Raw genomic sequence first — 24,644 nt, forward strand, 5'->3', positions numbered from 1 at the left:
GGCGCGGGCATGGGGCGGAGCGGCGCGTGCGGTCGCGGGCAAAGGCCGCGGTCGGGGAGGACGGCGGAGCACGTCAATTGGGGTGGCCGGAGCGGAGCTGGCACGGTCCCGAGCGAAGGCCTCGGCAGCGAGCGAGGGACGCGGGGGGAGGGGGGAAGGGGTCGGCAGTGAGTGGTGTGGAGGCTGCGGCTGGGCCGTGCGGGCAGGGGCGGCGCGGCGCATGAGTGAGTGCGTGCACGCGCACGGAGGCAGGCGCGGGCGCGCGCGATGACTCGCTAGCGGGGCGGGGCCGCAGTGAGCGCGGTCGGCGCGCGTAAGTGGTGGTGGTCCGGCGCCGTGACGGACAGAGGAAGAGAGAAGGGGAGGAGCTCATGGGCTAGGACGGTCGGCGCGTGTGCGTGCATACGGGGATAGGGGAGAGGAGAGGCCCGGGGCCTAACCGGCGATCGTGGGGTCAAGGGCAGTGGGCTCGGGGAGGAGTTGAGGCCGCGACGGAGAGGACGGCGGGGCAGCTCCGGCGAGGTGGCGGTTCGGGCGGGGAGGCGTGGTCGGGCGTCGAGGGCACGGTCGCGGCCGTCGCAGTGAGGGGCGCCGTCGAGGGAGAGGGGACGGGGCGCGAGGACGAGGGCAGGGGCCAGCGACCGAGCCACCGGCGACGAGGGCGGCAGGGTGGCGCCGGGATCGATCCGGGCGGCATCGGGGTCGGGCCCCCTCCCCGATCCAGATGGGATCGAGAGGGAGACGTGGGGAGTGGGGGGGAGTGTGCGGTCATGTGTGGGGGAGTTAGGGTTTCGGGGCAGGGGGTGGGGGTGGCCTATAGGCCAGGGGGTGGCCGGCTGGGCCATGGCCCAGTTGGGCCAAGGGGTCCAGTGGGGGGTCTCTTTTTACCTTTTTTGGTTAGTTTTCTTTTCTGTTTTTGTATTTTCTTTTCCTTCTATTTATTCTTTCCTGCTTTATTGTAGTTGCATTCTATTTTAGTAGAACATACACTTAGTATCTAAATTAGTATTACAACCTAGTCCATAGTCACAAAAAGTCTAGACCCCAAATAACTTACTTTGACATTTTATTAATTATAAAAGTTATTCAAATAATCATTTTTACTACTATTTTATTCATCTCATAGTATTTAACCATTTTATAAATGTGTGGTTTTTCCCCATAATTATCTATGCAATATTTGGTTCACTCCGAACATTTTAGTTTTAATATTTGAAAACTTTTATTGTTTGCCTATTTTTGAATCTGAATCGGTTTCGAACTAACTCGAGATTAGCAACTATAAACGAGGTGACGTGGCATCATTAGCAGAGGATCACTGTAGCTTAATTACCCGGGCGTCACAATGTTACTCTAACCCTCTCTATATATATTTAATTCTTTGCCACATAAGCATACTTGCTTTTCCGAGTGCATGAGATCGTCGGCTATATGATACCACCACTATGGCCAGCCTTATATAGTGGGGAGTATCATATACAATATATAGTATCGTGCATATGATACTAGTGTATGATACTATGTACATACCTTCATAGTGCATATACAGTATCATAGAGCAGTATATATCATAGATGACCGTATTTATGGCCACACATGACACAAAGTAGTATAGCATTTATTATATATATGTATATATATATATATATGTTACGGTATGTACCTATGTTACTTCTTCTTTGCCACATCATCGTATTTGCTATTCCCGAGTGCATGGTACCGGCTATGATATCCCCACTATGGCCACCCTAATAAGGCTGGTTGTAATATGGGAGTATCAAGCGGTATGCTGCATGCAAAGTAGACTTTTTGGATGATATGGCACACAGTTAAATGAGGAAATAGAGAGTGTGGTATCATATCATGATACCGTATCATATTAAATGTTGTACTACTTTGTGTCATGCATGGCAACTAATAATGCAACCTAAGATACTAACTTATGATATGATGCATGCGCGCATTACAGAGGTATTACCGATCATATACTAGTATCATACATATATACTCACACCTTTCCGGTTTATAGGCTTATCTCAAAATTTTAGTTTTTCCATTTTATAAGTCTCAATTTGGTTGTTCCCCATCACATGTTCACATTCCAAGGTGCATTAAATCATTGCATGCAAGTATTAAGAGAAAAAGTTGACCAATGCATGTACTTTATATATGTGTGCATGTATTGTAATTAATACATTGGAAAACATAATTTTTTTGAGGAAAACAAGAGCATTAATTGGGTGTTTTTGCAAACTACAAAAAGTATTCCACCACTCACCATCTACCTTGGTTGGTGAGATTTTTTAATTGAGCCCTATAAGACTGGTTGTAATGGGCAGTATCATATATATATATATATATATATATATATATATATATATATATATATATATATATATATATATATATGGCAGCATATCTCATGAATCCGAGCTATTTGTGTGTCCGTGTATCCCTTTTCTTTTCACCCCCACGATCTTAATCGTACGAATTATCAGAGTTTGCGGTAATTTTACATTTACACGCCCGCCCTCCGACTAAAAGCAGCAACTTAATTTTGCAACAATACCCCAACTTCTGTATGCGTCGTGCGCCGCCGCCGCCGCCGAACTGCACATACGTCTGATCTAGATCGACTTGATCCTGACGTGCACCGGCACCCACCCGGCCGCCCCCATGCAGGTAGCATCCCAATCCTTTACGTGCTCCTCTACTCCCATGTTAACACTTAACACAAACCAGATAAGCACCAACAAGTGCCCCATGCTTGTACTTCCCTGATCTGATCCATCTCATGTATAACTGAAATATTCTGCTGCAGCGGCGACTAGACACGGACAAGTAGCAAGTACCCCTTGCAATCAGAGACACGTGGGCATCAAAACTTTGAGGTAAAACAACCGACAAATTCAGTCCTTGTGTATACATAGTGTATTTTGCAAGGCTAATTGTGTAGCTACATGTGCAGAAGTATGGATCCAATCAATAACATTCAAATGCATATGAGCCCCGGGGGATTTAGTACGCCCAAAAAGAACACAACCATACCTCTCTTTGTAAGTCAGTTTGCACTAACTGAAACTATGCATGCATTTGCCAAAAAAATACTGAACACATGAAATTACTTATTTCCGTTTATTCTTGACATTGCAGTCTTCTTCTTTTACGCCTGAATGTGATGAGCATTTGAAGCCTAAAGTGGGTATGACATTTGAAGGACTCGAGGCCGTGGAGAAGTTCTAGAAGGCATATGCACATCAATCAGGTTTTGGCGTTCGTATCGGACAGCAGAAAAAGATTGAGAATAAGGTGGTCCGGACTAAGCGTTTCATGTGTAGTAGAGAAGGATTCAAGTCAAAAGATATTAAGGAGATTAATGACCCCTTGAGGAAAAGACGTAAGCAGACAGACACGCGATGCGGTTGTGATGCTCATATATTTGTTAGACTTTGTGGGGAGAACACCTACAAGATAGACTCATGGATTGAGCATCATGTTCATGGTCTTGTATCACCTGATAAGCGTCATTTGATCAGATCCAATCGTAGAGTTAGTGAGAGGGCAAAGAATACTTTATACACATGTCATAAGGCAAGCATTGGAACCTCCCAGGCATACAGGCTCCTGCAAGTTAGCGAGGGTGGAATTCCGAATGCTGGGTGCACAAAGAGGGACTTGCAAAATTACTATCGCGGACTCAGGTATAAAATCAGAGACGCAGATGCTCAAATGTTTGTGGCCCAATTAGCTAGAAAGCAGGAAGTGAATTCAGCATTTTTCTATGATTTTGAGGTGAATGATGAGGGGAACCTGGTGCGTGTGTTCTGGGCGGATGCCACAAGCAGGAAGAACTATAGTCACTTTGGTGATGTGATATCCTTCGATTCTACATACACCACTAATCAGTACAACATGATATTTGCACCATTTACAGGGGTTAATCATCACTTACAAAGTGTCTTTTTTGGTGTTGGATTCTTATCAAATGAGAAGGATGAGTCATACATTTGGTTATTTCAGACCTTCCTAAAAGAAATGGGAGGGGTAGCACCTAGACTCATCATAACTGATGAAGCTGCTAGCATCAAGAATGGTATTGACAAAGTTCTTCCAGCCACTATGCATAGGTTATGCATGTGGCATATAATGGAAAAGGTGCCTGAAAAAGTTGGACCTTTGATTAGGGAAGATTCTGAATTTTGGCCGAGGTTGAACTCATGTGTTTGGGGTTCAGAAACTGCAAGTGAGTTTGAGTCACAATGGAATTCCATCATTACAGATTTTGGGTTGGAGGATAACGAGTGGTTAGCTAAGAGGTTTACCATTAGAGATACATGGATACCAGCCTACTTTATGGATATATCTCTTGCGGGCTTGCTCCGAACCACTTCAAGGTCAGAAAGTGCAAATTCTTTTTTCAACCGTTTCATTCATCGTAGGCTTGCTTTTGTTGAGTTCTGGCTTAGGTTCGACACAGCTTTAGAATGCCAACGTGAGGAAGAATTAATGGCAGACAACAGAAGCATGCATACCACCCCACAACTATTTACGCCATGGACAATGGAGAAACAAGGTAGTGAGGTATTCACATATGAGGTATTCGAGAAATTTCAGCTACAAGTTATTGCTGCTAGAGATCATTGTTGTGTTCAGGGTATTACACAAGGTGTGGGGTTAAAAACGGTGACCCTGAGAGGTCGATCTGGTAAGGTTAGGGAGGTCTCCTATGACACTACAACCATGATAGCAAATTGTCCGTGCAAGTTATTTGAGTCAATCGGTATTCCATGTCGACATATTATCCAAGTGTTGAGGATTGAGAACCAAAATGAACTTCCCAACTATTACATTATGAAAAGATGGCAGAAACGGTGCAAGAGGTAAAAAATGCATGCCAATCAATTTCTTATTCTAATTTCAAAATCATAGGACTAACAATATCTTATTTCCTTTGCAGGGAGAATGTTTATGATGAACAGGGGAACCTACTAGAAGAAAAGCCCACAGATTCACTAGATGCAGCCACGAGAAAGAAGATTTCGACTGTACGTGATAAGATGGAAGAGTTGATTCAAAAGGCAAAGCACTCAAATGAAGGCATGGACTTCTTAACATCACGTGTGTTGAGCATTGAGGCGCCTTTAGACCAAATGGTCCCTGCAGCCACACAGAACACTAGGCAAGACGAATATGAGGCTTTTATTGGTTGTAATATTCCTACAGAAGTTGATATACATCCACCAACTGATGTTCGTACCGTGGGGAGATGCAAAAGAATAAAGAGTGGAAAGGAGATCAAGGAGGGTGATAGGAAAAGGAAGGACTAAGAAGCGAAGTTAAAGGTTGCACGCTTGTGCAAGACATGCAAGCAAATGGTGTTTCATGATAGTCGCAATTGTCCAAGCAAAACTATTCAAGGGAAAAGGAGCTTGATTGCGGAAGATGTGCAACCAAATGGTGCTTCCTGATATGAAAAATTGTCCAAGAAAATAATGATTTAATCTATGTTATATTATTTGCAATTTGATATACTGAAGTCATATAATGGATCAGAATTTGTGTTATATCCAATTAAAGTTTAGTTGATTTCTGACAAGTTTTGATGCTTGTCAAATTGTTACAGAATATTGAACATATGCATCCACTTAATGTTTTTCTACCAAGTGAAGCATGATGACATTTCTGGTTTCTATGTAACTTGAGAGGCTGTATAGTGGCAGTACATGCATTTTTATTGCCCCTTCATATCCGTTAGATGGTTAAATATGAAGCTGAAGTTCAGGATTTCAAATGTTGACCATGCTTGCTGTTGCACCAATATTTTTCCTCAGACTAGCATCGTACAAGGACAAACAATGCAGTTTTGTCAATTTATTTGATCAACCAAGACCTAGGGAAAATGTTCAATAAACTTTTCATAGTGTCGCATCGCTTATATGTTTGATTTCAAAACTGAACAAACACATCGCAAGCCACTTCTCATAGTTCAGAAGCTTTACTGAACAGTATTTGCTTCAACCACGATAACTCAGAAAGTTTCAACACATAATGGATCTAGTCACTTCATGGGAACCTCTCATACTGACTTTTTGCTTATGGCATTGATCTCAAAACCGGACAATGCTGTTGCAGACCACTTCCTTTAAGTCAAAAGGTTACTGATCACTACATGTTTTGACCACATGAAGTCACCAATTTTTTCAATGCATAACTGAACTAGTCACAGAATTATTTCACAGTAGCAGCGAAGGGTTTTTTTTTCAAATGCCAGGCAAACTGACAGGAATTTCACTAATATGACCATGTGAGCAAGAATTGCACTAGTACAATCTATTACTACAGCCTACAGCTTCAGGATATAAGCAAACTGACTCCATATAGGATACAAGCACTGCACTAGTACATCTTCGGCAGCCTACATCTCTACAGGCTACAGGCTATATAAGCAAAGCAATTAAGCATGGCATGCCATTAAGCATCGCACTAATACATCTGCTACAGTCAATAAACAGCTTCCTACAGACGTCATGCTACAACATCGGGACTGTCGTGGTTGTAGGAGGCTATCCAGGGGGTGTTGGCGCCGCATTTGGGACGAGTTGTCACCGTCGCGGAACCATCAATTCGCCATGGCTTCGTCGTTGAGACGGCCGCCGGATCTCCGTTGCTGTCGCTGGTCGCTGTTGTCGTCGCTTCTTGGTTGCCGTCGCCAAAGGACTTCATGGGGGCCGTCTAGCCCAAGGTTTCTATCGTACGAGGCCTTTGGGTTGGGATTTAGATTTTGGAGCGACGGCGTGCGGGATTTGGCTGCAGAGGATCAGAGGATTTGGGGCAGCACGAAACGACATGGGGATCTCGGTTGAGGATCGTGGAGGACGGACTTTCGGGAGTTTGCTGCAAAATAAATGGTTGTTAGGTCCAAAAGCGGGCGGCTAATTGTAAATGTTCCTGTTGCTGCACGGGAGGCGCATGATTTAGTGTTAATGGCTGAGATCACAGGGATACATGGATACACAATAAGCTCGGATTCACGAGATATGCTGCCTATATATATATATATATATATATATATATATATATATATATATATATATATATATATATAGGAAAATGGGTTGGTACACCTAGGAGTACATACTTCTACCCACGTGTCTCTCTTTCCTCGCACCATGAGGCGTTGGATTTCACAGGATATTATTTATTTATAAAAAATAATGCATGTAAGTCCCATGGGAGAGATCACGAGCACTTTTGAAAAGTTGTTCCTGATTTTAAGGGATAAGAACGCGTATTGTTACAAGTCTCCCGTCGTACTAATTAGCCTATACTCCTACGCATATTTCAATGTTTCAGAAATTTTGGATTGCCGATGGCAGCGACGACAACAAAGGTAACCTGATTTTCTTGCCATCCAATCCTTGGGTCCATGCCGGGCGGCTGCAGCGGTGGCGGACTGGCGGGGACACGGCGAAAGCGATGAGAGGCGACAACAGCATCTGGTCTGGCATCAACTACGACGACAATAGCTAAAGAAAATATTAATGGTCTCATCGGCTATTCATATGGTTAGTGTATCCTCGTGCAACATGGCCGCCGCCGCCGGCAGCGGCTATGACCGGCTACCATCTACGACGAAAACAAGATGGCTTCATGCGGTTACCCCTGCGGACTTGCCTGACCGGAGACGGCGACACTTGACGTTCATCATCCCATCCTTTATTTTCTTTCAGAGGTTTCACCATCTCATCGTTGAGGTATACTCTCATGCATGCACTACTTCTATGCATGTAGTTCCTCATACTAACTTATCTTCCATTATCAATTGATTTTTTTATCTCGCACTGACTATGGCGTATGGCAGTGTAATCTATATACATCACAATAACCAAGATCCATGGACGCCAGCACCACGTACCCACGTTCACAACCTATCGTGCACCGACATCGCCGACGGCCGTGACTTTTACGACGTCCAGAACGCAGCTTCCATACCTAAGATGGATTGAAGATGAAGATGTCTACCTAGCTAACATATTGACTTGTTAATTGTATAGCTGCTAGAATTATTTTAGGGAATTTTAAAGCTGCTAGATGACAAGCAGTATATGAATTGAACACCGATAAGTAGTTAATTATATAGAATTGAAGTATATATGCTCCTTGGAAGAGTATATACTCTTGGTGTATATTTGATTTTTTTTCTATTGAGATTTTGCACCATACTTCTATTCGAATACTCCCTTCACGACCACGTACTGTACCATATTTTGGCATAATCTTTACATGAATGACATCGAACAATAGATACTTATCATAACAAAAATGATATATGCTCTTTTGTGGAAAAATACAGTATATATGCACTCCCAACCAAATAATATGTATCACCTCAACGTCTCAGTAAAACGTAGTAAATACTCACTTATAAAAAGAAATGAGTATATACCCCGTCAGCAATGTGTAGTTTATTCCTCTCATCAAAAGTACTATATACATGTCAAACTTACTTGTGCCAATTCGTTTCATCAAAAGAATGGTATATACCACATGGTTTGTAAGCAACAGTATATACTCCAAATTTTAATACAACATCATATACTTCAATCTGGTACTATGTGTACTACTTCCAGTGGTTCACGGATGAAAAAAAAATGACGTGCTCTATTCCAAGCAGTTAATACAAGTTTGAAGGACGCATGCATGGGTTGTTCCTAATTTCTAGGGTGTAGCTGACGCATCCAAAAAAGGTTGTTATATATACTAGTATCATGTATATGATATATACTAGTGTATGATTCTACTTCCGTAATGCATAGTATCATAGGTTAGTATCTTAGTTTGCCTTATTAATTGTCATGCATCACACAAAGTAGTACAACATTTAATATGATATGATATCATGATATGATACCACATCCTCTCTTTCTTCATTTAGTTGTGTGCCACATCATCCAGAAAGTCTAGTTGGCATGCATGATACCGCTTATGATACTACCATTACAACCAGCCTAAACCGGAAAGGAGGGAGTATGATACTAGCTAGTCTATGATATACTAGCTACCTCACTAAGAGCATGGTTAATAATACAACCAACGGTCGGCTATAAAATGTTGCCATGTCATATTCAGCCAACCTCTTAGCGAGCATGCGCAATAATAAGTTTTAAATATGTACTAGTTTATCAATAGTTGTCCCACCTTACATCGTCACAAAGTCTCTTGGGTCTCGTGTTGCAGCTGGTTGTACTAACCAAGAGCCCGCTTCTCTTCTCTCTCCTCTACTCTTTCCTCCAACTAATAAGCACATATATATTATTCTATTCCTTATAGCCTGCTTATGTGACTGTTATATTGTACTTGCTCTAAGGCTAGTCATAGTGGGAGTAACTTAGCTAGTTACATAGCGCACCCTAAGAAAATTTTGCTTATGTGGCATGTAGTTAACGAGGAGAGAGTTGGGAGCATCCAACGGTGCAGACGTACGATCCGTGGGGTTTGGGATCTGGCCAATCAGAACGCACGACTCAGATTGTGCGCGCAGCAAAGGGGGGCATCGGCCATGGTTTGGTAGGCACACGTCTTTCGTGTGTGAACTGTGTGCTATTTGAAAACATTTTTTGGGAGGGGCTATTTGAAAACATCTACATGTGCTGTCGAAAGGGATGAGGATCACCGTTTTATCTGGGAGCATCCAACGGTGCAGACGTACGATCTGTGGGGCTTGGGTTCTGGCCAATCAGAAAGCACGACTCCGATCGTGGGCGGGGTTTGGTCGGCACATGACTTTCGTCGACGAACCGTATCCTATTCACAAACCATATTGCATATTTTTGTTAACACATACTATAGTGAGATCAATTGAGTGTGCTACCTCTATGATATAATAATAATAATAACAAAAATAGTTCATATTCATTGCCTAAGCTGACATCATATCAAGGTCAACATATTAACGGTTCTTACATCAGCAGAAAACCGGGCATAACTCACAAATTCAGTACACGCGATAGTTCTAAATTGAAAGAATTAAGTTGCAGGGTAGGCATAAAGACTAGTCTTATGGCCTAATTCCCATGTATATGGGGGAACTAGTGTAGGATCGAAAGTATGTCTAGAGGGGGGGGGTGATTAGACTACTTGACCAAAGGTAAATCTAGCCGTTTCCCAATTTTAAGTCTTGGCAGATTTTGGCAACTTAGCACAATTCAACTAATCAACCTACACATGCAATTCTAAGAGTATAGCAGCGGAATGTAAAACAATTGCATATGAAGATAAAGGGAGGAGTTTGGAGGGAGCAAACGTGATGTAGACATGGAGATTTTTGGCGTGGTTCCGATAGGTGGTGCTATAGTACATCCATGTGGATGGAGACTTCAACCCACAAAGGGTAACGGTTGCGCGAGTCCACGGAGGGCTCCACCCACGAAGGGCCCACAAATGACTTGCCTCACTAGGGTAGATCTTCATGAAGTAGGCGATCTCCTTGCCCATACAAACTACTTGGTTCAACTCCACAATCTTGACGGAGGCTCCCAAGTGACACCTAACCAATCTAGGAGACACTACTCTCCAAAAGGTAATAGATGGTGTGTTGATGATGAACTCCTTGCTCTTGTGCTTCAAATGATAGTCTTCCCAACACTCAGCTCTCTCTCATAGGATTGGATTTGGTAGAAAGATGATTTGAGTGCAAAGCAACTTGGGAAATGCTAGAGATCAAGATTTATGTGGTTGGAATGGAATATCTTGACCTGAACACAAGTGTAGGTGGTTCTCTCTCTCAGAAAATGTATGTTGGAAGTGTAGGCATATTCTGATGGCTCTCTCCTTGAATGAAGAGTGGGTGGAGGGGTATATATAGCCTCCACACAAAATCTAACCGTTACACACAAATCACCAAACTCGGTGGGACCGAATCATAAAACTCGGTCAGACCAATTTAGTTCAAAATGTGAATGTTAGGATTTTCGGTGGGACCGACATGTCAACTCGGTGGGACCAATTCCATTAGGGTTAGGGCATAACATAATTTCGGTGAGACCGATTACACAACCTCGGTGGGACAAATTTTGGTAATAGACAAACAGAGAGTTGGTCAGGAAAACTCGGCGGGACCGAAACATTACGAAGGGGAAACAAACAGTTTGCATTTGCAATCTCGGTGGGACCGATCACTCATCTCGGTTAGACCGAAACATTACGAAGGGAGACAGAGAGTTTGCAATCCCATCTCGGTGAGACCGAGATCCCTAGCGGTGAGACCGAAGTGACTAGGGTTTCTGGCAGTTGCTATGTCAAGTGAACTCGATGGCGCCGGATAGAAGATTTCGGTGGGGCCGAGTTTGACTTTTGGTTTGGGACATATGTGGATGTGAGAAAGTAGTTACGGGTTTTTGGAGCATATCACTAAGCATTTTGAGCAAGTAACTCATTAAGAAATATCTCACCCCTTTTAATAGTGTTGGCTTTTCCTATGGACTCAATGTGATCTTGGGTCACTAAAAGTAAAATGTAGAGTCTTGTGCTTTGAGCTTGAGCCAATCTTTTGTCCCTAGAATTTTGAGGGGTCCACTTTCTAATCCATGCCATGCCAATCATTGAGCTTTCCTGAAATATTTATCTTCAAATAGCATTAGCTCAATGAGCTATATGTTGTTAGGAATTACGAAAACCACCTAGGGATAGTTGCACTTTCAATCTCCCCCTTTTTGGTAATTGATGACAACATATAGATCAAAGCTTTGCCAAATGATAATAAGATTGAAATACATCGTCGCTTTGAGAAGTATGTTATAAGCAAGAGCTCCCCCTAAATTTGTGCATTATTTAAAATTTTCTTTTGAATGAAAATGCACAATCATTATGTTCATGGGTTACTCTTCCATGTCACATACATCTTGGTGGAGCACTCAAAATGATAGAAATTAAGAGCATGCACTCATCACCAAGCAAGTGAATGATCATATATGAGATATAAAAGATAGCATCATTCAACAAGCATTAAGGTAGCATATGATCAACCACATGATCACATAAGTATCTCACAAGGACATAAGGACATAAAGTATCTCACACAAAACAACAAGTTCAATCAAAAGCAAGAGAGATAAAAAGCAAGACACTCGCTCTCGAAGCCTATGATCTATACATATTTCTCCCCCATTGGCAACAAGTTACCAAAAAGTTCAAAAATGCATAGTGCTATACGTCTCTCAGGCTTGGTCTTCGAGAGGTGGTGTAGAGAGAATTCCAAGGACGAAGGCTTCCGATGATGTAGTTGGAGCTGGTGGAGGTGGAGTGGGTGCTGGAGGTGGCACTGGAGCTGTAGCTGCTGGTGCTGACATTGTAGCTCTAGTATCTAAAACTAGCATTGCAGCAGATCTTGGACCTCGTGGCACACACTAAAAAGCATCAGTAGTTTCCTTTCCTCTCCTGTGCTTCCTCCTGAAGCTGCTCAACTACAGTCCGAATCTTAGTCATCTTCAGGTCAAGATCATCGAATTTTGTCTCCACAATCCTCTCCTCCTCTCCAGGCTCTCCTGATTCTGAGCCAGGGTGGCCAAGCCCTTCTCAATCCTCAGTGTAGCTTGAATCAGATAGCCTAACTGATTTTGCTTGCTCTTCAGGAAAACTTGAGATGCCTCTTCAACACTGGGCATCTTGGCATCTTTCTCAGCCTTTGCCTTGGCTCTCTTCTCCTGGACTTGAGCTGATGATGGTTCCTCCTCATTCATCAAAACAGTGTTTTCTTCAAATTCAGGATGTAAGGGTAGATGCTCCTAGCCCAGCAAATAAATTCCTGTGCCCATCTTAGAATTGATGAGCTCCTGAATATGTGGAGCATACCCACAACTTCTCTTTTGATCAGCAGCAGTCCTCTTGATCATTTCTACAATCAAGCTCATAACTTGGAACTTCTAAGGAACATCAAAGATTTGCAGACTTGTGATGGAGTGTCCTCTAATCATCTTGTGATCTCCTGACTTGGGTAGCAATGTGTGCCTTAAGATCCAGTTAATGGTAGGCAGACCAGACAACAAGAAGGGTACAGATCCAAGCTTGTGTGTTTCCAAAGCCTTATCAGGGATCTCTTTGTACATGTTTGCCATGGAGTTGTGGTCTTTCTTCTTGGTGGCATACACATCCAAGTCATCTTCATGTTCTTCAGGGGCATTGATTAGCTTGGCCCATTCTTCAACTATGGACTGGTACCTGGTACCTTCAACCATCCATAATATCGTCCCATCTGGATAGAAATGAGCAGTGGAGTAAAACTGCATGATCAGCTCATCATTCCATTTAGTGAGCTTTTGTCCAACAAACTCATCTACTCCACATGCCTTAAAGCTGTCATATACTCCCGGGAAGTGATATTCATTTTCCTAGATGTATTCCGAATCGACCCATTTCATGTCAGACACTATGGGCTTCTTGTCAAGCAAAATTGTCTCATAGAAGTCTTGTTGTTCCTTTGTGAAAGACTATATGATAGTTGAGTATGTGGACTTGCTGAAAAGCTCTTATACATTGACTCTTTCCTATGTTATGATAAATTGCAATTGCTCCAATGACTGAGATTATAGTTTGTTAGTTTTCAATGAAGTGTACGATTCATACTTGAAATTGTTATTGAATTATTACTCTAGCATAAGAAATCATATGACAAGAATTATATAAGTTGCTATTCTAAGAATGATCATGATGCCCTCATGTCCATATTTTATTTTTATCGACACCTCTATCTCTAAACATGTGGACATATTTTTTGATTTCGGCCTTCGCTTGAGGACAAGCGAGGTCTAAGCTTGGGGGAGTTGATAAGTACATTTTGCATCATGCTTTTATATCGATATTTATTGCATTATGGGCAGTTATTACTGTTGGAAATATGCCCTAGAGGCAATAATAAAATGATTATTATTATATTTCCTTGTTCATGATAATTGTCTATTATTCATGCTATAATTGTGTTATCCGAAAATCATAATACATGTGTGAATACATAGACCATAACATGTCCCTAGTGAGCCTCTAGTTAACTAGCTCGTTGATCAATAGATAGTCATGGTTTCCTAACTATGGACATTGGATGTCATTGATAACGGGATCACATCATTAGGAGAATGATGTGATGGACAACACCCAATCCTAAGCATAGCACAAGATCGTGTAGTTTGTTTGCTAGAGCTTTTTCAATGTCAAGTATCATTTCCTTAGACCATGAGATCGTGTAACTCCCGGATGTCGTAGGAGTGCTTTGGGTGTACCAAATGTCACAACGTAACTGGGTGACTATAAAGGTATACTACAGGTATCCCCGAAAGGATCTGTTGGGTTGACACGGATCGAGATTGGGATTTGTCACTCCGTATGACGAAGAGGTATCTTTGGGCCCACTCGATAATGCATCATCATAATGAGCTCAATGTGACCAAGTGTTTGGTCACGGGATCATGCATTACGGTATGAGTAAAGTGACTTGTCGGTAACGAGATTGAACGAGGTATTGGGATACGGATGATCGAATCTCGGGCAAGTAACGTACCGATTGACAAAGGGAATTGAATACGGGATTGACTGAATCCTCGACATCGTGGTTCATCTGATGAGATCATCCTGGAACATGTGGGAGCCAACATGGGTATCCAGATCCCGCTGTTGGTTATTGACCGGAGAGTCGTCTCGGTCATGTCTGCATGTCTCCCGAACCTGTAGGGTCTACACACTTAAGGTTCGGTGACGCTAGGGTTGTAGAGATATTAGTATGCGGTAACCCAAAAGTTGTTCGGAGTCCTGGATGAGATCCCAGACATCACGAGGAGTTCCGGAATGGTCCCGAGGTGAAGATTTATATGTAGGAAGTCTAGTTTCGGCCATCGGGAAAGTTTCAGGGGTAATCGGTATTGTACCGGGACCACCAGAAGGGTCCCGGGGGTCCATCGGGTGGGGCCACCTATCCCGGAGGTCCCCATGGGCTGAAGTTGGAGGGGAACCAGCCCCTGGTGGGCTGGTGCGCCCCCCATGGGCCTCCCCCTGCTCCTAGGGTTGGAAACCCTAGGGGTGGGGGGCGCCCCACTTGGCTTGGGGGGCAAGTCCCCCTTGGCTGCCGCCCCCCCTTGGAGATCCCATGTCCTAGGGCCGGCGCCCCCCCTAGGGGCCCTATATATAGTGGGGGGAGGGAGGGCAGCCGGACCAAAGTCCTTGGCGCCTCCCTCTCCCCTCGTAACACCTCTCTCTCTCTCTCTCTCTCTCATTGGAGCTTGGCGAAGCCCTGCTGAGATCACCGCTGCTTCCACCACCACGCCGTTGTGCTGCTGGGTCTCCATCAACCTCTCCTTCCCCTTGCTGGATCAAGAAGGAGGAGACGTCTTCCCCAACCGTACGTGTGTTGAACGGGGATGTGCCGTCCGTTCGGCTCTAGGTCATCGGTGATTTGGATCACGACGAGTACGACTCCATCAACCCCGTTCTCTTGAACGCTTCCGCTCGTGATCTACAAGGGTATGTAGATGCACTCCCCTCTCCCTCGTTGCTAGATGACTCCATAGATTGATCTCGGTGATACGTAGAAAATTTTAAAATTCTGCTACGTTCCCCAACAATTACACATTATGTCACAATACTTATGTCTATTCTCTCTTATTTTACAATGTTTACATAAAGAGGGAGAATGCCGGCAGCTGGGATTCTGGGCTGGAAAAGGAGCAAATATTAGAGACCTATTCTGCACAACTCCAAAAGTCCTAAAACTTCATGGAAGACGTTTTTAGAATATATATAAAAAATACTAAGCGCAAGAAGTTCACCAGGGGGCACACCCTGCCCATGAGGGTGGGGGGCGGGCCCTACCCCCCTGGGCGCGCCCCCCTACCTCGTGGGCCCCCTGGTGGCCCTCCGATGTCCATCTTCTGCTATATGAAGTCTTCCGATGAGGAAACAGTCATGAGCTATCTCCTTGGACGAAACTCTGCCGCCACAAGGCGGAACCTTGGCGGAACCATTCTAGGGCTCCAGCAGAGCTATTCTACCGGGAAACTTCCCTCCGGGAGGGGGAAATCATCGCCATCGTCATCACCAATGCTCCTCTCATCGGGAGAGGGCAATCTCCATCAACATTTTTCATCAGCACCATCTCCTCTCAAAACCCTAGTTCATCTCTTGTATCCAATTCTTGTCTCCAAGTCCGGGATTGGTGCTAGTAGGTTGCTAGTAGTGTTAATTACTCCTTGACATTGTTGGGGAAATCGTTAACTGGTAGCTACTCTGTCGGCTGGTGAGTAGGGGATTAATAGGCTAATCGGCAAGTTAATCAGCCATTTAATCAATTAATCAGCTACTCGGGGACCCTATGAGTAGAGATTAATCGGCAAGTTAATTGGTTAATCGGATGAATTCTTGAACAGGGCTCCTTGAAGTTGATGCTAGTTGGTTTAATTGGTGGAAGATCATATGTTCAGATCCTATATGCATATTAATACCCCTCTGATTATGAACATGAATATGCTTTGTGAGTAGTTACATTTGTACCTGTGGACATGGGAGAAGTCTTGCTATTAGTAGTCATGTGAATTTGGTATTCGTTCGATATTTTGATGAGATGTATGTTGTCTCTCCTCTAGTGGTGTTATGTGAACATCGACTACATAACACTTCACCATGATTTGGGCCTAGAGGAAGGCATTGGGAAGTAATAAGTAGATGATGGGTTGCTAGAGTGACAGAAGCTTAAACCCTAGTTTATGCGTTGCTTCGTAAGGGGCTGATTTGGATCCATATGTTTCATGCTATGGTTAGGTTTACCTTAATACTTTTGTTGTAGTTGCGGATGCTTGCAATAGAGGTTAATCATAAGTGGGATGCTTGTCCAAGTAAGGACAGTACCCAAGAACCGCTCCATCCACATACCAAATTATCAAAGTACCGAACGCGAATCATATGAACGTGATGAAAACTAGCTTGACGATATTCCCATGTGTCCTCGGGAGCGCTTTTATCTATATAAGAGTTTGTCCAGGTTTGTCCTTTTCTACAAAAAGGATTGGGCCACCTTGCTGCACTTTATTTACTTTTGTTACTTGTTGCTCGTTACAAATTATCCTATCACAAAACTATCTGTTACCACTTATTTCAGTACTTGCAGAGAATACCTTGCTGGAAACTGCTTATCATTTCCTTCTGCTCCTCGTTGGGTTCGACACTCTTACTTATCGAAAGGACTACGATAGATCCCCTATACTTGTGGGTCATCAATTGATACCTTGGTTCTCAAAAACTGATGGAAATACTGACGCTACTTTGTTGCATCACCCTTTCCTATTCAAGGGAAAACCAATGCATGCTCAAGAGGTAGCAAGGGCTGGCCGGTGTCCACGAGAACAACGAGCGGCGGTGACGAGCTCTGCTTGGGTTGCTCAGTTCTTGCGAGATAGAGACAAGGAGGATGGGATGAGGCCAACGGTGTCGGCGGGGGGAGGGGGAGTGCGGTGCATCGTCCAGAGCGCCGGGGAGGGATGCATGTAGGCAGGAGGTGGCGTCGTGCGCTGGCGCGTGGTGACCACGCGCCCTCATGCCTTCAGGAACGAGGTTGAAGGAGACGACGCTGGGCTGGGCCACCACAGTGGTGGGCTGGGCCTCTTCTATAGGAGCAGGCTAGGTAAGTGCAGGTAAGTTCTTTCCGCTTTTATCTTTCTTTATGTTTTTCTGTTTTACAATTTTTGCCACTGATTTAAAATTCAAATGAACTTCAAATGAAATGCCAAACTCCCTAAATATTTTTATGTAGCTTTTATGGACATTTCCAAATGCTCATAAACATATAAGAGGTATTTGAAAAAATATACTAGTTGTATGAATATAATTCAAAGTCAAATAGCTATTGATTTAAATTCAAAGTCCCAAAAATAAATCCTTAAAAATGTTCAATATTTTTGGTTTGGAACAAAACTCTTGCCAACATTATCAAGCATTAATGAAGGCATTTTTGGAAACATTGAATGAGATTTTTAGGGTTCTTGCCCTACTTTTATTTAAATAATTTCCGAGGCTTTGAAAATTTCTCAGTTCAATTTCCTTTGCATTTAGACATGATGCTCACTAGATGCATCTATTCACAGGCAACAATTATAGGGCTGTGACAACTCACCCCCACTAAACAAGAATCTCGTCCCGAGATTCAAGATGTGAGGTAAGAAGACAGAGGGGACACGAAACTAACATAGTCTTCACGATCCAATCACCCTTCTCGGATATGTTGATCCACTAAATCATATTGATTTTGACATCCTTGCCTTTGAGAACTTCATCCAAACATGACAACAACGGAGCGAGACAACTCCATAAGAGCGGATCATCTAAATGATCACAAGGTCACCTCACGGAATGGGACGTACACACATCTCTTGAGCTGAGACGCAAAACACACATCAGAGGTGATGGAAAAGAAACAGATGATGAAGGTTCAAATTGGTAGGCAACAATTCCACGCTTAGGTAAGATGGTGCATGGATTACAAGGTAGCGAGGAGTTAATTTCCATGATTGCATTATGAGGCACCTTAGAAGAGGTGGCTCGTAGGATTATTCCCTGAAGTGGCAAAAAGAATTACTTTTGATACATAGATCATTGAAACTCTTCATACCAGCCTGAGGCAATTCACAATTGATCATTTGAAGGAATTTTGAAGAAGGGCAACTCAGTTTGGAAAGGAAACCATGGTTATAGAACAAATCGGCAAACAGAAGGCACATTCCAATTGATACCGAGGATATAATCCAGTGGATGTGTGTGTTCTCAAGAACTTGAGCATTTCCATATTCATCAGGGTTTTACAAACATCTGTGCCGAGGATCCTGGCAACACATCATACTACCATGATGAAGAGTGAACAACGATGTAGATACAAAGGAAGACACCACTTTCTTAGATTTCACCTTAGCGAGGCCAAGGAAATGAAATCTGGATGATCGACCGAGAGACATTTAGCTCTCCGATTATAATGTTCTCCTTGATGTTCTAGCTTACACAGTCATGCTTAAAAGCATCAACATGGCCATCAAGTAAAGGTCGGACTTCAGAAACACAAGAGGTCCATAAGGATCAACTTCTAGATTGAGTCATAACGAATTCTCATGGAGAGGTGGCTAAATTGCTCAGTAAAGATATACAATGATAGATCTTCTGGCTAGGTGTGTCCGCCAAAACACCAACCTTGTCGGGACTTACATCATAGATCTTAAAAAAGTTCCAACCAACATATCTGCCTGAGATTTAGATCTAGTTGGTGACAAGATGCTTCAGACTCAGCATGTCTGAAAAGGAAAGTTTGCAACACAAATTGACAAGATGACGTTGCAAGATTTTCAAGAAATGAACTATAGAAGGAAGCTCCACAACATGAGCTGGAAGGCACGGCACACGTGAACACACTATCCAGGACAAGCATGACCACATAGAAGTCCTACAACAAAACATTACCGAGTTCTAATTGGGAACCATCATTGAAGATAGCGAAGTCTTGTGCAGGTCCGTCTGGGCCCTTCAGGAATAGCAGTTGAACTTCTTATCCTTGAACAAACCAGTCAGTGGCTTGGTGTGCTAGGGAATACATATGGAGCGAAGATGATCAGTCTATCTAACCATATAATACTTTGCACCTGCATGACTGACTTGGAATGATTCCATAGGAAGCAAAACAACTTTTCTCAAGTTCACGATGGCAACTTGCATCAAGTTCACATGAACCTAGAGGAAGTCACTCCTTTCATCCAAACATATGCTTCAGGAATGGGACACGAAGAAAATGCTGACACGAGTTTCCAACACTAGATTAATGTTCAACATGAATCATGGTGGAGATAAAATGCTACAGATGGGCTCAACAACAAATCATCGAGATTTCCATTAAGATGGAGCAAAAAGTGATAGCATTGGTTAGACCCAAAAGAATATAATGGTGTATTCTTGAGGAAACACCCACGAGTAATACAACATTGTGAATATCATTGGTTCTGATTTAATTTGATGATAGCTCATACTCAAATCAAAGATTGGATAAGACAATAGATCTGACAATTGGTCACGAGGATCAATCAATGAAGATATCATCTTTCTTAAACACACACACAAAGATATATCCCTTGGTGATGAACTAAGTCAGACAAGTTTCATCTTCCAACTCTCCAAGTTGTTGTTTAGCTTAACCAACTAGTTTAGGGTATCCGACACATGTTCTTGGCGAAGGGGTGGTTTAAAGAAAACCAACTTGATCACGATCTCAACATAATGGTCAGGGCACAACCTCGTGATACTTCTGAGAAGATATATAGAAAATCATGAACCACTGATATGTTGTTAATCTCGAGAACAAACTTGCTTTTCAGAAGAGCAAGGGACTGATACAATCCTAACTCATCAATCGAAGAGTGCACCAGGAAAATGGACTAGGATGCACGATCAAACTTAGAATGGTGATTCAATAACCAACACGCTATGAATGAAATTATCGTGCTTTAACTACCAAGCAACAAGGTTGCCAGGAGTACTGATTTCACGCATCACAATTCACTTGTCAGCATTCCGGTTACAAGAACATGGGGACTAAGAAATGAATGTTGATGGTGAGAAGTATCACTACAACAAGTATTCATCAGACGGTGTGCAATTCCTATGATATTCTTGAAAAAGGGCAATACTTCAGGGTATAACAGAACAGAAGCTGAATTGGCATTCTGATATGCGGAATAAAATTGCTTTGACCCGCTCCTAGAAATGGATAAGGTACTCGAGTTTGTTTCTCCTAATCATTCCAAAATAGAATGATATGACGGACCACAAGAGTGAAAGACATCGATGAACACGAATGCACAACTACTACAGACTATCAACTGATAGATGAGGGTTGGAATACAGCTACCACGGGAACAACTCAAGGAACACATGATTTTCTGAGTTGTGAATGCATGGATTAGCATGTCCAACAAGTTCAACATATTTTTCTTCCGAATAACCCATGCAGAAGAGGAAGGATATGCAGATTCACAATGTAGAATAGAGAACTCATCAAGAGCATTCTGGTCGTGATCTTTTGGTTCAAAAGAACTTCTGGCATATTGGTTCATGGTATTTGGAAGAATGATATACCACGAATCTCGAAGACTATCCCAAAGGTTACTAATATCCTAAAGGAACGAGCAACACTATCAACATGAAGTAAGTAGAATGAATCTTGGGTTTGAGGACCCAGAAATGGAATACCTACTGACTAAATAACATCATGCGATGGTTTCGAGAATGGTGGCCAGAATCATCACACTGGGAATGTAAAGCATTACTAGACTACTGGGTGGTTCTCTAGGATACCCTAGTGTCATGATAATAGCTTCAACATATATTTCAAGGCAATGGAGTACCTCAACACACCGATTAGTGTGGTTAACCTGGCCTAAAGGAGATCGGAAACAGGGAGGCAAGATTTGCAAATGCATCAGATTGTTTAGAGACCTTGGATAACTCAGACAACATAACAGCTATAAATGCTCAAAAAGAATTTGAGAAATCCCGCAAAATGGTGGCATAACCACTCAATCATCATAATATCAAGGTTCTGAGATCAACTGCTAACACACGGATGTATTGAAACCGAACTGAGGCTTGAATCCATCATTCCTATAAGTCTACGGATTAGTAACACATGATCCTGATAGTAAAATGAGAAGACTAGTTCTTAATCCCCATAGGAAAGAAGAGGGTGACTCAGATCAGAAGGACACAAGGTAAAGGAGTAAAAAGAGCCTTACGTTCCCTTGCACAATCAATTCCCTTATATAACTAAAGCATTTCTAGACTCGACTTCGACCAGTTTGGCTTGGTAATCCTACAGGCAGTCAAGCTCTGATACCAAAGCTGTCGGGACCCCGATCCTAAATCACACGTAACACATCATATCACTTTTCGGCCTCACGCACGGTATTCCCATGGCTTCAGCCTTACCTAGGCCAGGACCGTTTGCGCCTTTTGGCTCACGTATATGATAGTATCGTCAGCATCTATATGATAGAGAAGCCGAGCCGACATGACTAGTCATAACCCAAGGTGGCACAAACTTACATTGACATGCATATGTAACGCAAGAATAAACGTGTCTGTCATCAACATATGAACTCAAGTCGTAGCAAGCTACAATTGCTTAAAGGAACAACGCGTGACATTTCCCCAATGGGACGGACACATGAACAAAGAAGGACACATGCCGACAAACCTAAGTGTTCTGAAGCAGCATCGAAGTACCATGGCTCAGGGGAAGCACTAGGAGACATTTCCCCAGAAGGAAGGTTACCAAGAATAAACAACTAGGTGTTGGACCCCACACATAGCAATACACATTACGCGTACGCATAACATGCATGATATGTGTAGATACAACATGGCATCACAACATAACTCAACAACTCATATAGATTAAGGCCTAGAAGAGCCATCATAACATTTATTACAAGCAGCGGGTCTCATGGCCCAACATACAGAGCATACAAGCAACAAAAGCATAACATGTCTCAGTACGGACAACTAAAAATGAAAAGGGCTGAGAAGCCTGACTTTCTACAAGACCCTCCCAAGGGTACAAGAATGTAGCTGAGGTAACAAGCTACTCGTCGAAGTCCAAGCGAAACTACTAGCGAGACAGAAGTCTCCTATGCAAAAAAAAAATTAAAAAAACATGAGTACAAATGTACCCAGGAAGACATACTTCGGAACTACCTACTTATGCATCAGTATCAACAAAGAGGTGGTGGAGTTTAACTGTAGCGAGTCAGCTTGACTCGATGGCTATCCTGTACTACGAGTACTTTCTTTGAGGTGGCGCACGCGAGTCCACATATTCACCATATTAATACACCACTATGGATCCATTCCCGTCTCCCTACGAGAAGGCCATCCATAGCACTCATGCTTGTCTTGCTATCGGTGCAACAAACCCTGGGTCTTTTGCCCTGACTATGCACAAGCCTAAGGACGAGGTTGCAACACCCAAGGACAGACTAAGAACAAGAGATCAGTTTCTTGAAGTACCAAAGTGCAGATCAAGAAGACCATGTGAAGCAAGAGAGACAAGATACCACTAAGGGGAAACCTCCCTTGCCGGGCAGACGGGCCTGGCCAGGTCGAGGTTGCCGTGTAAGAAAGCCTCAATACCATCCCGGCAGGCCTGCCAGGGCTCGCAAGGGCGAACTACCCCGCCAAGGCTTCACTTCCCCACCTCACAGCAACGCAAGTCGCCTATCGGTGCGGTGTCAAGCCCCTAGGTGACTAAGTGGCTATTTCGGGCCACATGGAAGCCATTTCCTACAGGAGCCACCTCCAGATGACACCCGTCCGGAAACGTGTCAAATATGCAGGTGCGAAGCTGGCAAAGCAGCTCGGCAAGGCTTTTCGGGCACACTATGATGTGACACTAAGCGGCGCATTTAATGCACTTTGTCCGCCTACAGAGTTAGGTATGATAGCACAGTTTTCTATCTAATCAGTGTGTAATGACTGATTTGCCACTGTGGTGACCCCTTTGTTCAATAAAAGGACGCCCATGGCAACCTTAGAGAGGATTCGGACCCTCGCACACTCAAACGAGCGTAGCCACTCCCGCCCCAAGGTAACCCTGCCGGGCAAGAGGGCTCCATTTCTTCCACCATAATCCACATCAATCCACCAAATCAGGAGTAGGTTTTACGCCTCGCGGCGGCCTGAACCTGGGTAAACTACCCGTGTGATCTCTGTCGTACTGTGTTACGCTACTCCCCTCTTTGTGCAATGTGCCCACCCCCCGCTGAACCACAATGTGGCTGATGGTCCCACAGGTTGCCATGGTTTTCCCATGACATCTTTGGCATGCCAGGTAGGGGGTGCATGTCGGCATTCTGGGAACGGGGGTCCCCAGACTTGCGTGCGTGCGGCCCGCAGCGTGGCTCCACCAGCGGCCCCATACGACCCATCTTCACCAGCAAACATTCCAGACCCTCGCGAGGGGCCAAGCCTCGCGAGGCGGATGACGCAAGACCTCCTCAGGGGCGGCCTCACCAGGATGGCTCATGAGGGGCGGAGATATCAAGGCAAGGGGCACCTCACGAGGCTTCTGTGAGGCAACCCATGACGACTAGAGCCAGGCAAGGCGCCAAGTGGGCACCAGCGTGTGAAGTGTCCTCATTTCCTCTTTGGTGCTAAAGGGGCAAGTGCAAGCGAGGAGTCTTGAGGTATCACGCAAAGGTTTCCATATCGGTGAAACAAGACCAAGACCAGCAGGACGGCAGGAAGGAGGTCACCGTGGAGCCCAAGAGGGTGTCACCACCAGAGCCTTTGGCAGGCAAAGACTTCTTTTGTCAGGATAACTTGTACTAGTTGTCTCCCTTCGAATTTGGCCGTTGTGGGATCCCTTCCTGCTCAATATTTGGGAAGAGAACCAGGGCCTCTATAAATAGGACAAGCCACCATCATAGGGAGGCATCTGATTCGGACCTAGATCGAATCCATAACACCCCAATCACTCAAGTTCACCAAGCATAAGAACACCTCTCCCCGCGAGGCTGTTCTTCCCTTGTAACTGTTCATCCTCAGCCCAAGAGGCAATCCACCACACCACACTGGAGTAGGGT

At 43.8% G+C, this 24,644-nt stretch overlaps 1 pseudogene; it reads left to right on the forward strand.

Annotated features, from left to right (window-relative positions):
• Nucleotides 1-2,526: 2,526 nt before the first annotated feature.
• Nucleotides 2,527-5,561, forward strand: LOC125519099 (protein FAR1-RELATED SEQUENCE 5-like; annotated as a pseudogene).
• Nucleotides 5,562-24,644: the final 19,083 nt, after the last annotated feature.

This window comes from Triticum urartu, chromosome 4A (assembly GCF_056163025.1).
Source record: "Triticum urartu cultivar PI428250 chromosome 4A, HENAU_Tu73, whole genome shotgun sequence".
In the NCBI taxonomy this organism is placed as follows: Eukaryota; Viridiplantae; Streptophyta; class Magnoliopsida; order Poales; family Poaceae; genus Triticum; species Triticum urartu.